The sequence below is a fragment of the Bufo bufo genome, chromosome 5 (assembly GCF_905171765.1).
Source record: "Bufo bufo chromosome 5, aBufBuf1.1, whole genome shotgun sequence".
Lineage (NCBI taxonomy): Eukaryota > Metazoa > Chordata > Amphibia > Anura > Bufonidae > Bufo > Bufo bufo.
The window spans coordinates 434,098,746-434,110,729 of record NC_053393.1 but is presented as its reverse complement, the minus strand read 5'-3'; the positions used below and the strand labels follow the sequence as shown (position 1 = coordinate 434,110,729).

The window sequence follows — 11,984 nt, the reverse complement described above, 5'->3', positions numbered from 1 at the left end:
TTGCTGTTTAAACTTAGTAGAGGAGACCTGTCTTCATACTATGCTGTCCTTAAATAGGGTAGAATATTCAGCTGATAGATCCATGTTAAAAGTCTACAGAGCACCTTGAAGCTTAAATTTGAGGAATGAGAGTGAAGCAATGTTAGTATGAAGTAAGGCAAACATATTTCTTAGAATAAACCATTGCAAAAGTTGGAACTTTGCTTTGGACTTTTTGACTTGAGCTGGCCATACATTTTAGATGGCTGTCAGTCGAACAGAAATAGACTTTCCCAACCACCACATTCAGATGCATGCTCAGCTTGGCCATGAATGGAAGTGAGAGGGGAGTAAGCCACTATCTGATACTTATAATAGTGACTTATCTGCCTGTAAGCAAAAGGATCAGGCAGTCATTCGGAGAGTCAGAAGGCCTACATACACATTAGATGGTTGGCTGGTCTTGCCAGAATCACAGGGGTCAGTCAACCTTGATCTAATGTGTATGGCCAGCTTTAGTTCCATTTTTTGCTCGATGACCCTCAGTTTATCTTAAGATTATTTACTACTGTTTTATCCTTGAATTGCAGGAACAATATTATTGATATGAACATTGTCAATTCTACTTCAGAAGTTGAAAATGTTTATCCTCTGCTTCTGGAAGCCTGGCTTTTAATCTAGGACACAGTGTTTTCCAGATGTTGAATTTGCTAAAGGTTGCATGATCCAAAAATATGTTCTCATTGGCTGAAAATGTGTCTTTTGCATCCAAAGTTTCATTTTTTTTTTCTAATGTGTGAGTTTAAGAGCTTGATACAGCAGAGACGGGGTTAACATAGAAATTGGCTGGAAAACCAAATAGTGGCATAAGGACTTCTTAAAAGCTCCTTTTTAACACATTTTGTTACTTTTTTCACCAGTATAGGGAAAAACTGACATTAGTATGGGTTTGCCAGAGTAGCTATGAAGGTGTAAGTATGAGAAGCTGAGAAAAGTCTTTTTTGTATGACAGAAGCCAGCTATTGCTTTCTGAGAAGCAAGAATGGCAACTGACAGTAAAGCTCTTCTGTTGTTTTCGGAAAAGAAAAAAAGTCTTACCTTGATAGGCAGAGCCAAAGAAATATATGAGTAATAGGACAGTCTCGGCTCTGCCTCGCCCACACATTACTTGGTCGAGTTTAGCTTGGCTTCTAAATGCCACTGAAAGTAAAGCCAGAGCATATTTTCAAAGAGTTCCCTTCCTTTAGTCTTCTAAATACATTCCACAGGCTTGATATTTAAGTTTCAGGAAAAAAATTGTTTTCTGCTCACTGTTGAACTATGTTTCCAGCACGTCCTCCCTAGGAACATTGTCCTCCCTGAGACAAATACGTTCATTGTATTTTCACTAATCAGCAATTATGTCATTACCCTTTACTTACAAATGGTCTGTGTAAGACATACATACCCAGATGAACAATAAAGCATTAAAGGGGTTATTAGGGTTATAGATGTTGATGACCTATCCTCAGGATAGGCCATCAGATAGGTGGTGGTATGACATCTGGCACCCCCACCAAGGGGGTTTTGGGCAGCCACCGTTGCCAGAAACTATACAGTGTATGGATCTCAAAGCAGACAGCTCTGTGCACTGTGTAGTGGCCATGCTGGTGTACTCCAGCTCAGCTAACATTCAAGTAAATGGGAACTAAACTGCTGTACGCTGGAGCCAAAAACTACACAGTGTAGAGAGCCTTCTGCTTGCGCTTTATACACTCTATATTTTCTGGCACAGTGGCTGCCCGAAACGGTAGAATGGTGGGGCTGTCAGCTGTCATAAACCCATCTATCTGTTACTTATCTTATTCCTAAGGATAGGACATCAATATCTGTAGCCTGACAATCTATTTAAGTGTGTACCTTTTGGCCTCCATACTCTTTTAAATATGTTTAGTTTTGTCCTATTAAAAAATAGAATTTAAGATGTATATCATAGGTAAAAGAATTGGTGAATTGCAATACCAATAAAAGTTAATAAACTTGGGGTTAGGGTACTTTCACACTAGCGTTAGAGGAATCCAGCAGGCAGTTCCGTTGCCAGAACTGCCTGCCAGATCCGGAAATCCATGTGTACATTTTTAAAGGTCTGCGCATGCGCAGATCGGGAAACCGGATCAGTTTTTCCGGAACACTTGGTGCCGGATTCGGCATTAATACATTTCAATGGAAATTAATGCTGGATCCGGCAATCCAGCAAGTGTTCCGGAATTTTGGCCGGAGAAAATACCGCAGCATGCAGCCAAATACCATAAAAGTGACTGAACTGAAGACATCCTGATGCATACTGAATGGAATGCTTCCCATTCAGAATGCATTAGGACAAAACTGAAGCGTTTTTTTCCGGTATTGAGCCCCTGGGACGGAACTCAATACCGGAAAACATAAACGCTAGTGTGAAAGTACCCTTATTCAGTTTTGGAGAATGTTGGTTTAGAGGAGATCTAATACTATGTATAAATATATGTTGGACAGTACTGAGATCTTTGAAATGATTTTTTTTTATATACCTAGGCCTGTAACCATGACAAGACTGCATCCTCTATGCCTAGAGAAAAGAAGTATTCACTATCAACATAGATGGGGATTCTTTACAGTAAGAGCAGTGAGACTATGGCATTCTCTGCCGCAAGATCTTATGATGGTTAGTTCACTGTACAAGTTCAAGAGGGGCCTGAATACCTTGGCAATAATAATAATAATAATAATAATAATATAATCACAATTTATGGGTATTAGATTTCTAGAGATGGAATGACAGTCTGGAGATTTATTTCTGATTTACATACTTGAAGTCATGAAGAAATTTGATTGGCTTCAGAGGCAGACAAATGGATTTTTGTGTCCTGGACCTTTGGGGCCCAAGGATCCTTTGGTATTCTGGTGGGCTGGTCTGACCTTGGTAATTGGCATTTGCCTCATAGGGGTTTTCCTCTGGATCAACACAGTAGGATTATTGGTTGGACCTGTGTCTTTTTCTAACCTTACTGACTATGTAACTATGTAACCCAAGACACTTATCAGGACCATCTGCTAGTTTATAAAAAATCAGGATCATACCTGAGAGGTGGGGGGCAAGGTACAGTGCCTCTGAATGAGGGGGGACATCATAGTAGGGAGTGCCTCTTTCTTTTGCTGAATTTGAAATGAGAGCTGGAAATCCTACATACAGATAACATTGTGGTACACACAGTGCAATGTTATGTTCTGGCCTTGTGCTAAAATAAAAAAGTCAAATGTTGCCAGGCTCTCCAGGATCAAAAACATTAATATCACACAGTTCTTGTTTAATCCCTCACTGTTCAATACCAGACGCGTTTCGGGGTTAAGAATACCCCTTCTTCAGTAAACAAGAACTGTGTGATATTAATGTTATCGACACCAGCCCCCTAATATTGAACAGAGATTGCGGTTGAACTTGCACATTCCTAATATGGAACCTAACTACTCCCCATTCCAGGAGTCACATGAGACATCACGGGGAGACCTGCGGACACGTGGGACGCCATACAGGTCCTTGCAGGACAAAGGGAAATTTGCATCCCGCGCTTCTCAGCCAGCAAGTACATTACCCCATATACCAATGTATAAGTTTGAACCTGTATACAATTGAAATTCAGGGGACTGGCAAAAACTGCATTATTTTTCCCCGGTGCACGGGTGATATATGCCAGGTACCCTGCATATATTTATATTTATATTGTGAGGATCAGTACGTGTCTCAGCAAGCTTGATACAAACTTCGCCATAATAAACTATCCCATGGAAAATCACGGGATTTATATACAGAAGATCAACATCTTATCTATATTGTTCCAGAAGGAACTTTTTATTTTCTCAATACATGGGAAACTTTTTATTTTCTCAATACATGGAAGATCAAGGATTCAGTTATTGAGACTAGGTGTATGTTCAGACAAGCTGCGTTTACATCTACTGCTGATCATTTTCACATCGGTATATCAAAAAATATTCAAATATATAGAGTTGTATGCAGTCGTTCCTGTTGTAATCTATTTATATGCCACGTATGATTTTATGTTTTTTATATTTATTTACTAATAAATTGTTCTTATGTATAGCAGTCCATATTATTGCCAAATAACGAGTGCTGAGGGGAGTGCAGCTGTCCATTCGTGGGTCGGTTGGGTGAGCCACTAACCTTACCTTTTTTAGCACGTTTATTTAACAAACAGCACATTAAGAGGAACTGGAAAAAAAGTGCTTCATCAACAAGAATGGATTAACGACCAGTGTCGGGGAGACCACGATGGTAATGCATATTGATCATGAAATGTCTGGGGTTATGGCTGATAACTGGAGGACAGTCCAGCAAACACACCGACTCCAGCTAATTCCTACAGTGCAGGCTACACAATCACAGCTGGAAGGTAACTGGTCGGTACAGGCAACACCCGAAAATCTTCATAAATAAGCCTTAGTATGTGCAGGTCTCGCAGCCGCTGTAACAAGATGGTAAGAAGCGGTATAACATGTAGTAAGCACTGCAGGGATCATGTCTAAGACATGTAAGACGTCCGGGGGTCCCGAACATTGTGGACAAGGTCCGAGATGAGAGTCGTCCATGTGTTCAATACTGGATGTTATTGATGGCCAACTCCGTGATGAATCCCAGCACTCGAATTAGGTAGTCCTTACTGAGGAACTTCACTTTTCCTTCACAATGCGTTGATGCCACAGATGCCATCACCTTGACGAGCTGGGTTGCTGATGTGGATTCTAAAGTGTCTGAAGAACTGCGAATAAAGACATTGGCATAAATTGGCCACTTCCTCCAACGTGACTTCGTCCTTTGATAAAGATAAAGTCTTGAAGTCCTCTGCGTGGATGGCATAAGAAATGTTCATGCAAGGTTTGACGGGCACAGAGAAAACAAACTCTGTGGCCGACACTGATCCAGACACGTCATACCCCGTCCACATCGCCGCTAGACACATAAGGTCCTGAGAACTAATCACCAGCTTACGGAAACAACAGTCAAAGTTTCTTTGGAACACCTCGGAGCCGTTATACAGGAAGAGTGGGAGGCAAGTAAATGTCTTTGGTAACACCACTAATAGATCGTCCTCTGTGTACGTCCCGCAGAACCAACCTGTCCGCACAATCCGGTCCTCTGTGCTTGCCTTGGTGAGTGGAGGCTTCTCTGCAGCTATGTGGGCAGACAGGTGCTTGGAATACTCTTTCAGTCTGGTGTATAAGAAATTGTGCATTGGTGTCACGCTGTACAGAGTCCATTGTTTTGGAAGGAGTAAAGCAGCCTGTGCTGGATCAAGAGTTTCCTACAAGGGGGTGCACTGCAGGGTTTTTCTTTTAGACAAGCTTCGCAATGCAGATTGTCGACGTAAAGAGGTCAAGCTTCCGGGAGGATACCTCAAGCTGTGAAAATGACTGCTCCTTCATGCTGATGACCTACTTCTGGAGGTTAACACCCCATCGGTTGGTGTTTGCAAATCCTTGCGATAAATGATGTTCCCGTTCACTGACTGTAAACAGAGATCTTGACAGACAAATGTATCAAACTCTGCCGCCATCATTTTAGGCGCCACATCTCCAGTCCCCTGACTAGCCAGATTTACCAGCATCTTTTCCAGCACATGAAGCAGTGGAATGATGTTCATCCCGTAGCCCTAGTGACTAACAAATAATGTGGCCTCCTGCAAAGGGCCTGAGCAAACGGCAGGTGTCACACATGAGCTGCCACTGGCTGACCTCGAAATTACACAAGGGACTACACCTGTCCGGTTGGATCATCAAGAAATCATTGATGGCCTTTCTCTGTTCGTATAGTCGGTCCAACATATGGAGGGTGGAATTCCCACGGGTGGAAACATTGCATATCAGCCTATGTCGGGGGATGTCGTTCTGCCGCTGCAGCTCAAGGTGGGTGTGCTTTGCGGTGTACGAGTGGCTGAAGTGCATGCAAATTTTCCTGGCCATTGTTAGGATGTCTTGCAGATGGGTGGAAGACTTCAGGAACCGCTTGACAACCAGATTGAACACGTGTGCCATGCAGGGCACATGGCTCGGCCTTCCTTGATGCAGCACCGACCCCAAGTTCTTCCCATTGTCAGTCACCATGGTTCCGATTTTCAGTTGTCGCGGAGAAAGCCAGGATTCGATTTCTTGCTGAAGGACACGGAGCAGTTCCTCCCCTGTGTGACTCAGTTCGCCCAGGCAAATCAGGTGCAGAGCCGCGTGAGAGTGATGAGAGGGGTCGCACATGGCTTGCATACAATACATGCCTCCAACATAATTCTTGGATCTCTACATGAAAATAATGTATTTGGTCTAAATCACGCGAGGGGCATTACTGGAGACATTTCACCACTGCGTAATTCTGCCCATACAGCAATAGATGGTGTACAGTCACCCATCAATTTTCAGAAAAAAAGCCAGTGTCACATAAAAAATTTCACCAATAAGTAATTTGTTCCATACCGCAAAAGTAGGTGTGCAATCACCCATAAATTTTCCCGAAAAAAGCATGTCACATAAAAAATTTCACTGCAAAAAAGGCTTTACCACATATAACTGCACCGCTGAACCGCAAGTAGGCCCTTAATTTTTTTCAACTTTTACACTACACTAGGCTTTTCAACATATAAGTGCAACGTTGAACGACGAATAGATTTTTCTTTTGCCTACGGAGTCCTTTTGTTATGGCTCTGCACATGGAGCAAGAATGTTATGCACAAGTCTGATGGAACTCCTGATCTTAAGAAACTTGGACTCCAAAGCAGAGGCTCTCCTGTCATGTCTTGTGTGCTGTGGAGATCGAATGCAGACGGCGCGGATAAAAACACATGTTTTCAACTTACAGAAGCTGCTTGATTTAATTGTGAATAGGTGGTAAAGGCAAAGTCTGCTGGTGTGTTGTCATCAGCGACTTCATTATGTTTACTGCTGGACCCACGACGACGTAATTCGGTCCATACAGCGAAAGGAGGTCTACAATCACCCATCAATTTTTCCCGAAGAAAACATGTTTAAAATAAAAAATGTCACCAATGAAAGGATAATGGAATTCGGTTCATACAGAAGAAAGTCTACAATCACCCATCAATTTTCCCCAAAAAGTCTGTTTCACATAAACAATTTTACTACTACGTAATTCGTTCCATACTGCAAAAAGGGCTTCACCACATATAACTGCACCTATAAAATTTTTACACCACACCAAAAGGCTTTTCAACAGATAAGTGCAACGCTAGACGGCGAATAAATTTTTGTTTCGCCACTAATACACGGCAAACAGGGCTGTAGAATATATTACTGCAGCGCTGAATGACAATTAGGCCCTAATTTTTTTCTATTTTTACACTACACAAAAGGCTTTTCAACAGATAAGTGCAAAGCTGGACAGCGAATATACTTTTATTTCGCCACTAATACACGGCAAACAGGGCTGTAGAATACTTCACTGCACCGCTGAACAGCAATTAGACCCTACATTTTTTTTCTATTTTTACACTACACAAAAGGCTTTTCAACAGATAAGTGTAATGCTGGACGGTGAATATATTTTTATTTCGCCACTAATACACGGCAAACAGGGCTGTAGAATATATCACTGCACCGCTGAACAACAATTAGACCCTACATTTTTTTTCTATTTTTACACTATGCAAAAGGCTTTTCAACAGATAAGTGCAACGCTGGACGGCGAATATATTTTTATTTCGCCACTAATACACGGCAAAAAGGGCTTAACATATAACTGCACCGCACAAGGGTAAATAAGACGTACTGTAGAAATATTTTCTTGTAATAAACCCTGTATTTCTTGTAAATGGCTGTATCAAACAGCACTTGCTGGAATTACAGAGCTGTATAATGGCAATTTGGATCCCCAGTCAGTGCAAAAAGGTGTAATAGGATTGTTCCAATTACCCAGTCAACCTTCCCTACTGAACCCTGTTCTATACAAATGCTGTGGAACGATTCCTCCCTATCCTTTCCCTGCACTTATAAATAGTTTTTTCACCACAATCAAGTCTTTCCTAGCACTGTCTCTAACTTCTGCAGACGTCTCTCCCTGCACTAAGTACACTGGTAAATGGCAGAATCTAAGATGGCTGCTGCTATCTATAGGGCTATGACATCACAGGGCTGGCTGCTGATTGGCTGCATACATGGCATTATAAGTGATCCCACCTTCCCAGAGTTCCTTTCTCCATGTCCTGACATGTGCAGCAGCCATTTTTACCACGAAGCACGAGGAAATTCACCTTCGGTGCGAATCAAATTTTTCCTGAAATTTGAAACGAATTCCACTTCGTCAGCTTCGATTCGCTCATCTCTAGACATAAGTATTTGGAGACTTTGCTATGACAGCTGATATTTAGCACTGCGGGCCTCCCATCTTTCTTAATCATCTTTGAGATGTTTCTACCCCATGATTGAAGACTAGTGATGAGCCGCAGGGGTCATATTCGAATTCGTGATATTTTGCAAATATTTTGTAGAATATTTGTCATATATTCGCAAATTCGGATATTCATTATATTCTACATTCTTTTTTTTTACGCAGAAATTGGCAAAGTAATGATCGCGAATATTACGCACTCGATACAGGCGTGGGTCAAAAAACGAATATATAGCACTATAGAATATAGTGCTATATGTTAGTTTTTAGAATATTCATCATTTTTTCCATCTGAAGACATGATTCCTTCATGCTTCTTGCTTGTGGGCCAATGAGTCATTGGCCCACAAGCAACTTAACCACCTCAGCCCCCCTAGCTTAAACACCCTTAATGACCAGGCCACTTTTTACACTTCTGACCTACACTACTTTAACCGTTTATTGCTCGGTCATGCAACTTACCACCCAAATGAATTTTACCTCCTTTTCTTCTCACTAATAGAGCTTTCATTTGGTGGTATTTCATTGCTGCTGACATTTTTACTTTTTTTGTTATCAATCGAAATTTAAAGATTTTTTTGCCAAAAAATGACATTTTTCACTTTCAGTTGTAAAATTTTGCAAAAAAAAACGACATCCATATATAAATTTTTCTCTAAATTTATTGTTCTACATGTCTTTGATAAAAAAAAATATGTTTGGGTAAAAAAAAAAATGGTTTGGGTAAAAGTTATAGCGTTTACAAACTATGGTACAAAAATGTGAATTTCCGCTTTTTGAAGCAGCTCTGACTTTCTGAGCACCTGTCATGTTTCCTGAGGTTCTACAATGGCCAGACAGTACAAACACCCCACAAATGACCCCATTTCGGAAAGTAGACACCCTAAGGTATTCGCTGATGGGCATAGTGAGTTCATAGAACTTTTTATTTTTTGTCACAAGTTAGCGGAAAATGATGATTTTTTATATATTTTTTTTTTTCTTACAAAGTCTCATATTCCACTAACTGGTGACAAAAAATAAAAACTTCCATGAACTCACTATGCCCATCACGAAATACCTTGGGGTGTCTTCTTTCCAAAATGGTGTCACTTGTGGGGTAGTTATACTGCCCTGGCATTCTAGGGGCCCTAATGTGTGGTAAGTAGTTTGAAATCAAAATCTGTAAAAAATGGCCGGTGAAATCCGAAAGGTGCTCTTTGGAATGTGGGCCCCTTTGCCCACCTAGGCTGCAAAAAAGTGTCACACATCTGGTATCTCCGTACTCAGGAGAAGTTGGGCAATGTGTTTTGGGGTGTCATTTTACATATACCCATGCTGGGTGAGAGAAATATCTTGGCAAAAGACAACTTTTCCCATTTTTTTATACAAAGTTGGCATTTGACCAAGATATTTATCTCACCCAGCATGGGTATATGTAAAATGACACCCCAAAACACATTGCCCAACTTCTCCTGAGTACGGAGATACCACATGTGTGACACTTTTTTGCAGCCTAGGTGGGCAAAGGGGCCCACATTCCAAAGAGCACCTTTCGGATTTCACCGGCCATTTTTTACAGATTATGATTTCAAACTACTTACCACACATTTGGGCCCCTAGAATGCCAGGGCAGTATAACTACCCCACAAGTGACCCCATTTTGGAAAGAAGACACCCCAAGGTATTCCGTGAGGGGCATGTCGAGTTCCTAAAAATTTTAGTTTTTTGTCACAAGTTAGCGGAAAATGATGATTTTTTTTTCTTTTTTTTTTCTTACAAAGTCTCATATTCCACCAACTTGTGACAAAAAATAAAAACTTCCATGAACTCACTATGCCCATCAGCAAATACCTTGGGGTGTCTTCTTTCCAAAATGGGGTCACTTGTGGGGTAGTTATACTGCCCTGGGATTCTAGGGGCCCTAATGTGTGGTAAGTAGTTTGAAATCAAAATCTGTAAAAAATGGCCGGTGAAATCCGAAAGGTGCTCTTTGGAATGTGGGCCCCTTTGCCCACCTAGGCTGCAAAAAAGTGTCACACATCTGGTATCCCCGTACTCAGGAGAAGTTGGGCAATGTGTTTTGGGGTGTCATTTTACATATACCCATGCTGGGTGAGATAAATATCTCGGTCAAATGCCAACTTTGTATAAAAAAATGGGAAAAGTTTTCTTTTGCCAAGATATTTCTCTCACACATCATGGGTATATGTAAAAAGACACCCCAAAACACATTGCCCAACTTCTCCTGAGTATGGGGATACCAGATGTGTGACACTTTTTTGCAGCCTAGGTGGGCAAAGGGGCCCACATTCCAAAGAGCACCTTTCGGATTTCACCAGCCATTTTTTACAGATTTTGATTTCAAACCACTTCTCACGCATTCGGCCCCTAAAATGCCAGGGCAGTATAACTACCCCACAAGTGACCCCATTTTGGAAAGAAGACACCCCAAGGTATTTCGTGATGGGCATAGTGAGTTCATGGAAGTTTTTATTTTTTGTCACAAGTTAGTGGAATATGAGACTTTGTAAGGAAAAAAAAAATAAATAAATAAATCATCATTTTCCGCTAACTTGTGACAAAAAATATAAAATTCTAGGAACTCGCCATGCCCCTCACGGAATACCTTGGGGTGTCATCTTTCCAAAATGGGGTCACTTGTGGGGTAGTTATACTGCCCTGGGATTCTAGGGGCCCTAATGTGTGGTAAGTAGGTAAATGACCTGTGAAATCCGAAAGGTGCTCTTTGGAATGTGGGCCCCTTTGCCCACCTAGGCTGCAAAAAAGTGTCACACATGTGGTATCGCCGTATTCAGAAGAAGTTGGGCAATGTGTTTTGGGGTGTTATTTTACATATACCCATGCTGGGTGAGAGAAATATCTCGGCAAAAGACAACTTTTCCCATTTTTTATACAAAGTTGGCATTTGACCAAGATATTTATCTCACCCAGCATGGGTATATGTAAAATGACACCCCAAAACACATTGCCCAACTTCTCCTGAGTACGGCGATACCAGATGTGTGACACTTTTTTGCAGCCTAGATGCGCAAAGGGGCCCACATTCCTTTTATGAGGACATTTTTAGACATTTGGATCCCAGACTTCTTCTCACGCTTTAGGGCCCCTAGAATGCCAGGGCAGTATAAATACCCCACATGTGACCCCATTTTGGAAAGAAGACACCCCAAGGTATTCAATGAGGGGCATGGCGAGTTCATAGAATTATTTTTTTTTTTGGCACAAGTTAGCGGAAATTGATATTTATTTATTTTTTCTCACAAAGTCTCCCTTTCCGCTAACTTGGGACAAAAATTTCAATCTTTCATGGACTCAATATGCCCCTCACGGAATACCTTGGGGTGTCTTCTTTCCGAAATGGGGTCACATGTGGGGTATTTATACTGCCCTGGCATTCTAGGGGCCCTAAAGCGTGAGAAGAAGTCTGGAATATAAATGTCAAATTTTTTTTACGCATTTGGATTCCGTGAGGGGCATGGGGAGTTCATGTGAGATTTTATTTTTTTACACAAGTTAGTGGAATATGAGACTTTGTAAGAAAAAAAATAATAATTTCCGCTAACTTGGGCCAAAAAAATGT

General features: G+C 41.3%; 1 pseudogene; it reads right to left on the bottom strand.

Annotated features, from left to right (window-relative positions):
- Nucleotides 1-4,407: 4,407 nt before the first annotated feature.
- LOC121001183 lies at nt 4,408-5,480 on the bottom strand (annotated as a pseudogene).
- Nucleotides 5,481-11,984: the final 6,504 nt, after the last annotated feature.